At 36.7% G+C, this 14,947-nt stretch overlaps 1 long non-coding RNA gene across 1 annotated transcript; it reads right to left on the bottom strand.

The window, feature by feature from the left end:
* Positions 1-128: 128 nt before the first annotated feature.
* LOC147924207 (uncharacterized) lies at positions 129-942 on the bottom strand. The gene is made up of 2 exons (XR_015587753.1): positions 755-942; positions 129-668 (listed from the first exon to the last, which is right to left on the bottom strand). It is a non-coding gene; the product is annotated as an uncharacterized LOC147924207 (long non-coding RNA).
* Between the last annotated feature and the right edge of the window lie 14,005 nt (positions 943-14,947).

Genomic DNA, 14,947 nt, shown 5'->3' with positions numbered 1-14,947 from the left:
GGAAAGAGAAAAGTGTCTACTTCTCAAATTTGTTTTTAAAAGTGTCTATTTTTTAAATTATCTGTTGAAAAAGTGTCTACTTTACCAATTAATTCTTTACTTTACTAGTAGTAAGGAAACAAGAACAATTCTTTAATAAGCAAACATAATCTGCTTTTATTTTTTATTTATATTGATAATGGAGTCTCAACTCCTGCAAACTTGGAAAGCACAAAACCCAGAAAAAAAAACAAAAAAGAAGAAGTAAATGTGGGTTTGTCCTTAAATATAAGAACATAAATCCACTTTGTTATTTGCAAAAACAGAAAAGAGACGAAAAAAAAAAAAGCGAGACTCTTTAGACGAATGACTTTTTAAGCTAGTTTTTGGATTGTCCTGCTTCGTCTTCATCATCATTCTCAATTCCTGTGATTGTAAGACCTCCATATTCATCTTCGTTGTGTTTTGCAATAACAGACTTATAATATTTTGTAGACCCATCTGGTTGATAGATCCCTAAATTATTAGAAGTGCACCATATCTTCATATTATCTGGATTTATGTCTATACTGACATACTCTTCACTCTTCCGTGTGAGAATTGCCTTATCCTCAACTTTATTATACTTGCCACGACCTCCATATTTCTTGATTGTTGTACTTGAGCATATATCCATCAACGTTTTCAGACTTTGTATCAAATTCAGCATAGATATCAGTGTCAATATGTTCATTAACAGACCTATACCCAAACTTATTAAAAAGAAAACGCTTACCATTAATGTTTAAGGCCCATATGTCTTCTGTATCATTAAGAACTCTTCGTAGAAAAGGAGCCATATATACTAAATAGAAGATTTTTTTTTTTTTTTAATTATAATAGAAGAAATATTTGTTGTGAGAAAGAAAGGAAACCTTCTTCTTAAAATAGATTTCTCATTTTGATCGTAGGGGCTCAGATTTTTTGACACTCCTTCTAATCCAACGGATGATATACTGTATCTTGGAACAATAGAACGTGGAAGTAATATTAAGTGTATCATTATAATAGTACATCAATAATTTGATAATATACCTACCTACATATGTTTACATGTTCAACGCATCTATTCATCTATGTACATAAACATATAGAACAAAACAATCGGAAACTTCTTTATGAACAGTATCTAATATCGGGTTTTTCACTCTAGTTTTAGTTAACATCAATTTCTACTGATTTTAAACTCATCCTAACCAATTTATACAAATCCCTTATCAGGACAGGATTCAATACATGTGACTCATATCTTTACTTCTACAGGCTACGCTTTAATCCTTTTTTGTTTCTAGTTTAAATTTCGTTCATGCTAATTTTATCTTTTACACGTCTCATAAATAAATAAGATCGAATTAAGATTAACCCTACTAGCTCTTTGTCTTGGAAAAAACCGTCTTTCACTGGTTTAATATGGTAAGAGTATTGATATATCATGGTTTTTGTGGTTTTTAACCATGATATAAGGAGTCTTTTAGAGTCTTTTGATTTGTTTTCTAGAATGTTTTTGAGTCTTTACAGGTTCTACAGGATTTTAGCATGAAAGGAGCAAAGTAGAGCAATTTGGATCGTTTTGGAGCATAAATCTCGGATCAAAGCATAGGCATCGATCGACACCAGCTTTGGAGCATCGATCGACACCCTCTTCAGACGATGAAGAATCACAAAATTGGAAGTTTTACAATTCTGTCCCAAAGTTTTCCATATTTGCAACATGAGTCCCTGACGTGTTTTAGGACATATATATATATATATAGTTTTTTTAGGTTTTTGCAAACCCTTAAGTTTTATTCTATCAAGTTTTCTTTTTCCTGCAACCCTGAGAGATTTTGAGAGCTTTTGGGAGAGAGATCTGAACTACTTTGAGAGAAGAATTTCTTGAATTCCTTCTTATTCTTTTAATCTCTATTGCTTATTATTCAGAATCATGTCTTGTTCTTCATTGATTATGTCTGAGTAGTTTGCTTGTTAGGTTTAGGGTTTTTCACAGAGATTTATGAATTATTAGATCTGATTATTTAGGATTCATTATCTATCTAGATCTTCATCTTAGATTGTTCTTCCTATTAATCCTTGATTGGCCATCTAGAATTAATACTTTAGGAAAATAAATTGATATGAGAATATAATTGTTTTCCTCATAAAACCTTTTGATGAGCAAAATTATTTCTTGCAAAGAGATTTGATTTAATAATTTTGTGAACAATCTAAACCTAATTTTATTGCTGATTTTTAACCTAGAATTTTACAAAGAGATTTGGATTTTCTGGTTTTAAATTTAGATATTATTTGCAGTGAGAACTGATTTAATTTACAAAAGTGTTTAGAGTTCTAGATCTGTTCTTAATTGATTGAATCCTAATTAATTGATTGATTTAAGATTTCATAATTTCCTGAGAAATTCCCTAGGCCTAGCTTTTTGATCTTCTGAATTTACAACAGCTTTTATTTAATATTTTGCATTGTTTATTTTAATTCAATTTAATTTGTTTAGCATAATTGAAAAACTCTATAATTAATTGTGTAGTCTTGAGTCCTTGTGGAATTCGATCCCTAAGTACTGCATTGATCTCTTAATTTGAGAGAGTAGCTCTAGGGTTAATTTGAGCATATCAAATTTTGGCGCCGTTGCCGGGGACTCTCTGATCTACCATTAGATTTGAGTTTTAAATTTTGTCTAAAATTTTCTTTTTATTTTCTACTTACACGTTTTTGTTTTTCTTCTCTTTGGTGTTTCAGGTGCATGCCTCCTAGACCTCACACAAGGAGCAACAAATCTGGTCCTACTGTGAATTTGTCAAACCAAGAGTTGGGAAAACTTGAGCGTGAGAATAGAAAAGCAGCTAAATCTCTGAAGATGGTTAATACGATCATTCTGATGCGTGATGTGGCTGGTGTTTTGAGGGATCAAGAGGGCCACTTGCGCAATGAGCAGGGCCAAAAGCTTGATGCAGAAGGAAATGTGATTCCTGAACCTGTTGTCAACGAGCAGGCTGTCGTGAACCAGCAAGCAGGTGTCGTTGATGATCCGGATTTTGGTGTCGATCGACACCAACCAGGTGGCATCGATCGACACCCACCTGCAGACGTGCGTGGAACTGCCAACCACGTACAGAACCCAGTTCGACGACAGGAGCAAAACCGAGACTTGATCAGGACCATTGCTGACTACAACCGGGCTGATCTTGTGTATGAGAACCGGTCTGCTATTGTTCCTCCCCCTTTTCAGAGGAATGATTTTGAGTTGAAACTTGCGTACTTTCAACTAGTTGGGCAGAGACCTTTCTCTGCTTTACCCAATGAGAAGCCTCTGAACCATATTGAGCATTTTGAGGATCTTGTGACCAGTATCAAGGCTAATGGAGTGACTGAAGACTTCATATTCTGCAAGCTCTTCCCATACTCACTTGCAGGAGAGGCATCTCAGTGGTTGAAGCAGTTGCCAGCTGGATCTTTGACATCTTGGCAACAAGTCAAAGTGGCTTTCCTAAACCATTTCTATGATGATGCAATGTCAGATGAGTTGAGAGTCAAGCTATCCACTTTCAAGCAAAGACCAGATGAAGCTTTCAAGGCAGCTTGGGTGAGATTCAAAGCTTATCAGAGGGACTGTCCACACCATGGTTTTTCAAGGGTACAACTGTTGCGTATCTTCTTCAGAGGGTGTGACTGGAAGTATCAGTTAGCTTTGGATACTGCAAGTCATGGGAACTTCAAGACAAGATTTCCAGAAGATGCTGAAGTTTTGATTGAGAATTTGGCTTCTAGCAATAGCACTAAGGGAGCAGATGCTGAAAGGAAGAGATTGCATGGAGGATTTGATTCAAACCAGTTAGCTTCTGTTAATGCTAAGCTGGATTCAGTGCATAATCTCCTTATGGGTAAGAAATCTGTTCATTTTGCTGCTGAGGTTGAGACATATGAGCCAGAACCTGATCAAGGACACCAAGAGGAGGATGTGAACTATGTGTATGGGAATCAGGGACAGCGGTTTGGAAATCAGCAAGGCAATAGGCCTTACAGTGGGAACTCTTCAGGCTACATTTCCAAGCCTGAATATGAACAGCAACAACAGAACAATGGCTATACAAGGACCTATGGGAATTCATCTTATCAGTCTCCACCTCCTAAGAATTCTTCAGAGAGTAGAATGGAAGCCATGCTTGAGCAGCTTTTGCAAGGACATGAGCAATTGACAGTGACATTCAATGGAAAGATTGACAATGTCTACACTGAGCTGAATGGGAAGATAGAAGCATTGAATGTTCATGTTAAGAAGCTGGAGGTTCAAGTTGCACAGACTGCTGGGTCTGTAAAACGACAAGAGAATTATCTTCCAGCAAGAACTGAGTCAAACCCCAGACATGCTTGCAATGCCATAGCAGTGAGAGATGAAGATGATGGTGAAATTTTTTCTGCAGAACAAGGAGAAAAATCGGCCAATCTCTCGGTTTCAGATGATGGCATCGATCGACACCACCTGGGTGTCGATCGACACTCATCTCAGACGAACCCAGAAGCTACAAAATCTCAGGTTCCAACAGTTGAGAGGGTCTACAAGCCTAAGGTTCCTTTTCCCAAGCCAAGAAAGTCTAAGCAGGAGATGGAGGAAGCTAGATGCAAGGCAATGATGGACAAGGTGATGATTGAGATGCCATTGATTGATGCAGTGAAGCTTTCACCACCACTAAAACGCTATGTAAAGAGAATGGTATCCAATGGTTTGAGCCCTGAAGAAGGAGCACTGCTTACTAAGGATGTCAGTGCAATTCTGTTAAACCAGCCTTCACAGAGGAAGAAGGAGAAGAAACAGGAGGTGGTTGTCTCTAAGGAAGTGAGTGCAATCATTCAATGTAGGACTGCAGAGAAGTTACCAGATCCTGGAAGCTTTGTCCTTGATTGCTCAATCTCAGCAGGAAGGTTTTCTCACTCACTTTGTGATCTTGGCTCCAGCATCAACTTGATGCCACATTCTGTTGCTGTGAGACTTGGGATGACAGAATTCAAGACAACTTAGATTTCTCTTATCTTGGCTGATCGCTCCCGAAGAATTCCTGAAGGTGTTTTAGAGGACATTCCAGTTAAGGTTGGAAACTTCATGATTCCCACTGACTTTCTCTCATCTTAGGAAGATCTTTCTTGGCTACAACTGGTGCCATCATTGATGTGCAGAAGGGACACATAGCACTGAATGTGGATGGATTGAGTATGAAATTTGAGATGGATAAGCTGAGGAGGGTTTCTACTATTGATGGACAGACTTTTTCTGTTGAAAAAGTTTCTGCAACACGAGCATCAGGCTCAGTGTCGATCGATGCCACCAAGAGGGTATCGATCGACACCCCTCCACGACCGCAACTGAACTTGTCCAAGACTGATGCTCTAAGTCAGAAACCTGTTCCCAAACAGAAGAGTCATCAATCCACACTCCAGAACCCTCTAGGTAAGGCCAAGGTATGCATTTTCTTCTCCTAAACTTCCTCCTATCATCAATAAGACCTTCAAAGCTACAAAAACTGTTTTACAGTTAACCAAGCCACGAGATTATCGTAGAGCGCTTGTTTCTTCTGTTGATGACTTTGCAGGGTATAAGAGAAGCAATCCCATCCCTAAATCCCACACTGATCCTGTTCCTCATATCCTTGGCAAGCCTCATGCAGCTAAAGCTTATACACCACCTTGGATGAAGAGGACTTCAATGCCATGTTCTGCTCGTCCAGATGCCTGAGCTCCAACACAGTCAAGCTAATGACTGAAAACAAGCGCTTAGTGGGTGGCACCCCATTGGTAGGTTTTTCTTTTTCTTTTGCTTTTGATTTTTATTTATTTTATTTTATTTCTGCTTTCCTCTTGCTTGATAACACTGGGGACAGTGTTGTTTAAGTCTGGAGGAGATTAGTTACTAACTATGTTTTCTGTTTTTGAGTTTCAGTTGTGTCAGTCAAAATCATAAAGTTTGAGTCAAATTTTTCAAAATTTTTCTTTTTATCTTTGGGAATTATGATCTTGACTAATGATTTATCTTATTTGGCTAACACTCTAATGATTATTTGTTTATGCTTGATCTTAGAACTGAAGCTTAGAAAGACTATGAGCCTTATCAACAATCCTGAAATCCCTTATTCAATGGATATCTGATTGATCTAACGTTGTCTCAACCTTTATCAGGATTTTAACCGGACTTAATCTCTTACTTTGGGGTTGGAAATCAGTGGACTAGACTTCTTCTTCGGGCCATACAAGACAGTGCAATTTTTCAAGTATGTCTCCCCTCTCTCTTCCCTTCAGTGCTTTAAAAAAAAATCAGAAAAAGAGAGAATAAAAGATGAGATGATTTTGATCAGTTTAGAGAGGTAGGTAAATTGCCTGTGACCTCATTATTCTACTCTTGAGTCAAATGATCACACAAAGCTTGGAAGCGATGGGTAGGTAAATTACCGATGACCCCGGTATTCGCTTACACCTTTGATTAAAAAAAAAAAGAAGAAAAAATAATGGAAGTGAGAAAAGGGAGAGGAAAGGAGATGTAAGAAGAATGTCTTGGCCTGAAGAGAGTCCATATGCCACTGATCAATACACCCAAGGTAAGAACTCACTTGTACTTGCTTAAATTTATATAATGAGATGACAATGGAGATTTCATAGATTCCAAGGGATTGTGGAATTTGAGTAAGGAATGTTGATGCTAATCATGGTTAAGTATAAGTAGTAAGTTCTTGAGTCAGGTAAATGAAGAGTGCAAATAAGAATCATTATGCAGTTGAGTGAGTTCCCAGTTTTCAAACCTCTTTCACAGGTCTAAGTTTTTGTTTTGCTTGAGGGCAAGCAAAGGCTAAGTCTGGGGGAGTTGATATATCATGGTTTTTGTGGTTTTTAACCATGATATAAGGAGTCTTTTAGAGTCTTTTGATTTGTTTTCTAGGATGTTTTTGAGTCTTTACAGGTTCTACAGGATTTTAGTATGAAAGGAGCAAAGTGGAGCAATTTGGATCGTTTTGGAGCATAAATCTCGGATCAAAGCATGGGCATCGATCGACACCAGCTTTGGAGCATCGATCGACACCCTCTTCAGACGATGAAGAATCACAAAATTGGAAGTTTTACAATTCTGCCCTAAAGTTTTTCATATTTGCAACATGAGTCCCTGACGTGTTTTAGGACATATATATATAGTTTTTTAGGTTTTTGCAAACCCTTAAGTTTTATTCTATCAAGTTTTCTTTTTCCTGCAACCCTGAGAGATTTTGAGAGCTTTTGGGAGAGAGATCTGAACTGCTTTGAGAGAAGAATTTCTTGAACTCCTTCTTATTCTTTTAATCTCTATTGCTTATTATTCAGAATCATGTCTTGTTCTCCATTGATTATGTCTGAGTAGTTTGCTTGTTAGGTTTAGAGTTTTTCACAGGGATTTTATAAATTATTAGATCTGATTATTTAGGATTCATTATCTATCTAGATCTTCATCTTAGGTTGTTCTTCATATTAATCCTTGATTGGCCATCTAGAATTAATACTTTAGGAAAATAAATTGATATGAGAATATAATTGTTTTCCTGATAAAACCTTTTGATAAGCAAAATTATTTCTTGCAAAGAGATTTGATTTAATAATTTTGTGAACAATCTAAACCTAATTTTATTGCTGATTTTTAACCTAGAATTTTACAAAGAGATTTGGATTTTCTGGTTTTAAATTTAGATATTATTTGCAGTGAGAACTGATTTAATTTACAAAAGTGTTTAGAGTTCTAGATCTGTTCTTAATTGATTGAATCCTAATTAATTGATTGATTTAATATTTCATAATTTCCTGAAAAATTCCCTAGGCCTAGCTTTTTGATCTTCTGAATTTACAACAGCTTTTATTTAATATTTTGCATTGTTTATTTTAATTCAATTTAATTTGTTTAGCATAATTGAAAAACTCTATAATTAATTGTGTAGTCTTGAATCTTTGTGGAATTTGATCCCTAAGTACTGCATTGACCTCTTAATTAGAGAGAGTAGCTCTAGGGTTAATTTGAGCATATCAAGTATGCAGCAGTACCCGAGTGACTCGAATCTTTCCAATCTGGTTCGTGAACCAATTTACTAGCGGGGATAGTGCACCAAACTCCGACAACATATCAAGTTGGATTGGGCAATTAATTAATCCCTATGGCTAGGCAGACAATGCTCTTACTCTAGCTCTAATATGGTAAGAGTATGCAGCCATACATACACTAGCACTAATTTCTACTCCCTCTGTCTCTAAAAATTGATGTTTATAACCTTTTACACATTTTAAGAAAACAATGATTACTGAGTTTAAATATATTTTTTTCTTTGACTAAAGAGATATTATTTAATTTTAAACCAATAACAATTTAAAATTTTAAATATTTTCAATGATTACTTCTTGAAGTTTACAAAACATCAATCTTTGTGGGACAGAAATATATTCCAAAACATCAATATTTATGAGACAGAAGGAGTATTGTTTTTCAAGAATCGTAGATGGAAACACATTCGCCAACGCCACTCTCCAGCCTCCACTTTTCCCACACATAAGCAAAAAATTGGGAGCAACTGGTGGAGGTTATCTTTTTGTATGTTAAAAAAAAAAAAAATTGTCAATGATATTGTAAATTGGTGCAATCTAGTATCTACCTCGTGCCCAACATGACTTCTAAGCAAGACGGCATTGTCTTACCCGCTATTAGAGTCAACATATAAATTATGTTTGTTAAAAATGATCCAACTTACAAAAATATCATACAGAAAGATCCAGCTCACAAATTACTTTTATTAAGAATGACCAAACTTGGAAAGTATTTTAAATTAGAATTAGAATGTTTACAAATTATTTTTATTACTCCGTCAATGAAAAAAAAAACTAGTATTTAAGAATGACCCAGTTTATAAATACTAATACGAGCCTTTACACAAAGTTTTATTCAAAAATCAAAATTGTTTTATGTAGGCCATGTCTTCTTTTAGTTGTTACACGAACTTTATTATTGTGCGATGATCAACGCCACGTTCCTGTGGCATCTATATATCACGTTTCGGTTGCTGGTTAATCACTCATTGGTCGTATAAAATCAGAGATGCCTCTAGTGTAATATCAGCGACAATTTTATTGTATATTTTTTAAAGACTACCCAATTAGATTCCCAAATAGCGCTATACTCATTTTATTTTTCAAAGACTATCCAATTTCCAAAAACAATATCTAAAACCATATCGCATGGACATGAAAATATCAATCTTTTTTACTAAATTCTTCTTTTTTTTTTTTTTTTTTTTTGACAATACTAAATTCTTCTTTGTAATTAAAGGATGTAAACTTTAAATTGACTTATTTGGTTACATCATCAAGCACATGCCATTTCTGGTCAACGCTTTACAATATCAACGATATTTTCTGGCTTTATTATGTTTGTCCAAAAAAATGGGTATCGATCAATTCAAAACCATAACTATTAGCCAATACTGTTTAAGGAAATATTGTACATTATTGCAAATATATATTAAATGGTGAAACGACTATAGATGGCCTGTGATTGATAAGTGATAACCCAATTATTTGTAAGCAAATATAATCAGAGTCAAGTGATCGTTCTTATTTTGGTCATTCTTAATATAAAAAAATAAAGTCAAGAGATGGTTTTAAGAGGAAAACAAGGGTTAAAACGGTTGTTTAAAGAGTGCAAATAACATATGGAGTGTATCATGCTTAATGCTCCGTAAAGATAACGACTGAGTTAAATATTTTGGATACTAGTAAGGGATCGGACAGTCAGTTGGAATGTGTTTGTTGTAATCGTTAAAAGTAATCGATTGTAATCGGATAATTTCTGTTTTTTTTCTTTCTTTTTGAATTTGTACTAAAATGAAATGAAGATTAGATGTGTTGAACATTTAGGTAGATTATTGAATTAATTGTGTATTATATCATTTTATAATGTAAGCATTCTATTGTAATGAAATACTTAAATGTTAGCTGTAAATGCGTCTTAGATAATACTACCTCCATGTTCAGCAGATGTCCCTAGATTTTATCTGTTGGATTTGAATGAGTGTCGAATGATCTTAGCCGTGGAGATCACAATGAGAAATCTATTTAAGAAGAAGGTGTCCTTCATTATTTCTCACACCAAAATATTTTGAAATACTTCTATATAGTACAGTATATAATATGCCTCCTTATCTAAAACAAGCTCATAATGGTTCTAGGAAGCGTGGACAAGTATACATGGCGCGTGATGGTGGTGGTAACGGGTATTCTCTTGCTGATTCAAAGACTAAGGTTATTAATGAGTATATCAGTACTACTGATGAATATTCTGAGATTAACATACAGGATCCAGAAGATTTCAACGGATATCGGCTTAAGTACACCAATCCGGCTCAAATTCTTTATCTTAATGATAAACTTGGCAAGTATTCTGGTGTTGCAGATTCTAGAATTCGTACACATTGGGATAAAATAGATATTAATATAAATATATGTGTAAATTATATCTAAAAAACGCATAAAGTAAACAACACAAAGAGTTTGTTAACGGGGTTCGGATTTCCTACGTCTCCGGGACCAAGTCCAGAACCAATCCACTAGAACAAATTTTCAATTACAATCATGATTGTATATGATATCGAACACTAGTGGGGCGACGCCACACACCTTGTGTGCATCTCTCGAGAATACTCTAAGGCGCACAAGTCTTCATGACACGCCCTCTTGGTATTTATAACAATTGGTCAACCCTAGAATTGACAACTTTCCAATTCTACACCAATAGGAATTTTCCTATTCTAAACCGATAAACTAACATATTTAGATAACTCCTAAATATAACTAATCCTAATTCCATAACTGGTAGGATTAGTATAGCTTGCACTCAAGCTATCTTCAAGCTTATGCCAACATTCTCCCTCTTAAGCTTGAACTCCTTTTCTTTCAAATCTCTCATGCCAATGAAATCCCTCATTTCTTTATAGTTGTTTCTTACGAGCACTTTAGTCAAGATATCCGCCTTTTACTCATTCCCGCGTACATGCTCGACTTCCACTTCCCCATTCTAAACACATTCTCTTATATCTCTGCAAAAACTCATCTTATTTCGGTGATTGATCCCCCTTTTGATGTCTTCACCAAAAACAGTTAACACCTGAAAACTTCAGAAAAAACTGTGCGCGACACAGACTGAAGAGGCTTGAATAAATAACAAACCAACCAACAAACACTATCTTCATGCCTTCATTCTTTTGCTTAAGTTAAGCAAGATTTAACTTCTTAACCATCTTTAATACCCACAAGCATCAGGATCATTCCAAAAAAACATAACCGATAGAGACTTTACCTTAGTCTTTCTAGTCTTTGTGACTGCAGTGGACACATCTTAGAATGATCCAATCAGCTTCTCATATAAGATAATGTCTTCACACGATTTTTCTTTTCAAATAAGCTTGATATCTCCTTGCAAATTTCCTTTGAAAGCTTATAACTAAACTTATGATAATCACTGAGAAGAACCTCTTCTTCTTTTCATCCAAAACAAAGATCAAATACTTCAACCTTGATGATGCAGATCATCTCGTGAAGGTTTCTTTTTTTTTTTCTCAACAGCTCTATATTTCCTCTGTAATCTCTTTTAATCTCTTCAACAGTTCAACCACACAATCCTCTTTATGAACTTTGTAAATCACACATAGCTGTTTACAAGACAGACAAGATTATCTTCTCTTCTGAAATTATGCTCTCCAATCTAGCCAATATATTTCTCCACAACTTCTTGTCTTAAGACAACTAAAATTCTGCCATTTTCATCACGTTTGATGCAGAGCACAGTGGAGAAGCAAACCAAACCAGAAAATTTGTGGGTATATCATCAACAGTCTTATGAAGACACAGGAAAAAACAGATCACGATTTGCATTCACGGTTTGAAAGTTACGGCCACTTTCCCAGAACAGATCCGGAACGATATAACCTGCAAGCAATCCAACTTTGAGAGCAATTTCCCACTAAACCACAAGGAATCAGAAGACGATCTTTATATCGTTTGAACGATCTGGCTCTCAAGTTTTCAGAACACCTTTCAGACTTAAAAACCGACATCTGTAACCAAAGGAAATCAAATACAAAGTATCAACCCGTTTCACTTGACTAGTATACTCTGTTTATGGATTTCTCTCTGCATCGTTTCAATCAAGCACGAAGTATCTCTTTGAGTTAACACTCTCCCTCATGAGGTGACATGACATAAACATCATTAAACCAGATAGTATAATTAATGACAAGTTGCTCCACCTCAATCAATCTTGATGATCGTCGATACAATATTCAACGCATATATCCCATGATGAAATCAAACTTTCCTTTCTCAAATCTAATGCCTATTTTTTTCCTTTTGTTAACTCGACCAACCTCCAATTCTCTCATGTCTCGTCATTAATTCCTTCCCATCATCTTTGACAATTTCAACGAGACTTGTAATAACTTGACCAACGTCCCCACCAATTTTTATTGATCACAAAATGCTCAAACAAATGGAATCTCAACAACATGGCCCACAAAATCAATTGTTTGCTTCATCCTTTTTTTTCAATATCGATAACAGGATCAAACAGAAGACAAAGGCTTTTGAATGCTCTAAGACTTTAGACTTGCTCTTCAGGCTATGTTTTGATCCACAGCTTAGTCGAACCAAAAACCCATCTTCTCTTCTTTGCAGCCTCATCACACACTGATTTCGTTTAAGCTTACAACACTCGCAACTTTTTAAATCAGAAAAATAATATCTCATCTCTTTCTTGCCTCTAATTCCAAGAACAACTGAAAGCGCCCTTTGAGATCATCTCCACAAAATTTCAAGTTCACATTGTAGCGCCAAGCTCTATTTTGATTGAAATTTCACACTATAGTAACAAACTCCAGCCAAGAAAATATTAGAGTAGATAAACCTTATCGCTAGTTTTTAGCGTTGCTAGACTTTATCTCTCTGTTGTTGTTATCATTTGTACTAGTCGTTATCTCCAGGTATCTTTGAGATACGATCCTATCAAACACCATGTATAAATATGTGTTCTCTATTGTGAATAAAGATTATCAGTTATCATCTTCTACATGGTATCAGAGCAACTGATCCAAATCTAACTTTTTTTCTCTTCTCAAACCAATCCTCTGTTCTTCTCTTTTATTACTTTCTCTTCTCTCCTTTCTCCTCTTTGTCATGTCCTCCGACGCCTCCTCTACCTCCTCTGAATCAGCTCCTGTTTTTAACACTGCTGAACCTCACAAAACATTGATTTCTCTCAATATGAGCAATATCACTAAACTCACGCCTAACAACTTTCTCACCTGGCGCCTTCAGATCCGCTCCTTACTTGAAGCACATGAGCTTCACTGTTTTATCTCCGCTGAAGACAACACACCATCCGAACGAATCACCACTGCTACAGGTGCAGATCAGCTCAATCCCAACTTTGCTGCCTGGAAGCGTCAAGACAAGCTTCTGTTTAGTGCCGTGCTTGGATCTCTCTCTCTCCCTGTACAAGCCATTGTTGCTCGGGCCACAACTACTCGTAACATCTGGGAAATCCTTTCCAACACCTATGCCGCATCCGTCAGATCCGAGACCAGCTCAAGGACAGTGTCAAAGGGAACAAGTCAGTGAATGAGTATATGCGAGGTATCATCGAGAAAACTGATCAACTTGCACTGCTTGGTGAACCTTTGCCACATGAAGATGTTCTTGACTACATCACTAGCGGCCTGAATGAAGACTATAGAGCTGTTGTGGAACTGGTTCAAGGACGCGACACACCTATCTCTCTGGAAGAACTCCATGAAAAACTCATTGTGCGAGAGAATGCCCTGAAAACTGCAGGCGACAACATCTCTGTTCCTACAACTGCAAACACAACTCATCTCTCTCGTCAATCGTACCGTGGTGGTTCTCAATCCTCTCGTGGTGGTTTTCGTCCCTCGCGTCCTTACCTTGGCCGGTGTCAACTCTGTGGTGTTCAGGGTCATGGTGCCAAACGATGTCCCCAATATCAACAGCCCTCACAGTATCATCAGTCCTCACCGTATCATCAATCCTCACCACAGTTCTCTTACCCGTCTCCGCAGTTCAACTCTTTCTGAGGGTCTGCTCCTTCCTCTGCACCTCACCTCCCTCTCCATGCTCCCCAATGGCGTCCTCAAGCTCATCACACCACAAGTGGCTCCCAACCGGATCTCACTCCTTGGCTTCTTGATAGTGCTGCGTCTCATCACATTGCCAGTGACCTCAGCAACCTCTCTCTCCAAACACCATACACTGGCAACGACACCGTGATGGTTGGTAATGGTGCAGGCTTGCCCATTACTCATACCGGTTCTGTTTCTTTTCCCTCACATCTCAAACCTATTCAATTGAAGAATGTTTTATGTGTTCCTGCAATGAGGAAGAATCTCATTTCGGTTAACAAGTTATGCAGAGCAAATAACGTTATGGTTCAACTTTGTCCCTATGATTTTCAGGTGAAGGACCTTCACACGGGGACAACACTTCTCAACGGCAAGGCCAATGATGGAGTGTATGAGTGGCCACTTTCCTCTTCCAAGCCTTTTGTTTCAGCTTTCTCTGCAATAAAGTCTTCTCCCTCAGACTGGCATTCTCGCTTAGGACATCCCAACATTCAAACACTTCGTACCATGATTTCAAAATTTTCTTTACCTAGTTCTTCCCCTGTATCTTCTTTTTCATTTTGCAACTCATGTTCCATCAATAAAACTCATAAGCTTCCGTTCTCTAATTCAACTCTTACCTCTACTCGCCCATTACAGATTCTATTTTCTGATGTCTGGACATCTCCAGTCATGTCGGTTGATGGTTACAAATATTATGTCATATTTGTTGATCATTTCACTCGCTATACATGGCTTTATCCTCTCAAAACAAA

This window comes from Camelina sativa, chromosome 17 (genome assembly GCF_030686135.1).
Source record: "Camelina sativa cultivar CO46 ecotype springtype chromosome 17, ASM3068613v1".
NCBI classification, from domain to species: Eukaryota; Viridiplantae; Streptophyta; class Magnoliopsida; order Brassicales; family Brassicaceae; genus Camelina; species Camelina sativa.
Note: the sequence above shows the minus strand (reverse complement) of the source record. Positions and strands in the feature narration are given on the sequence as shown.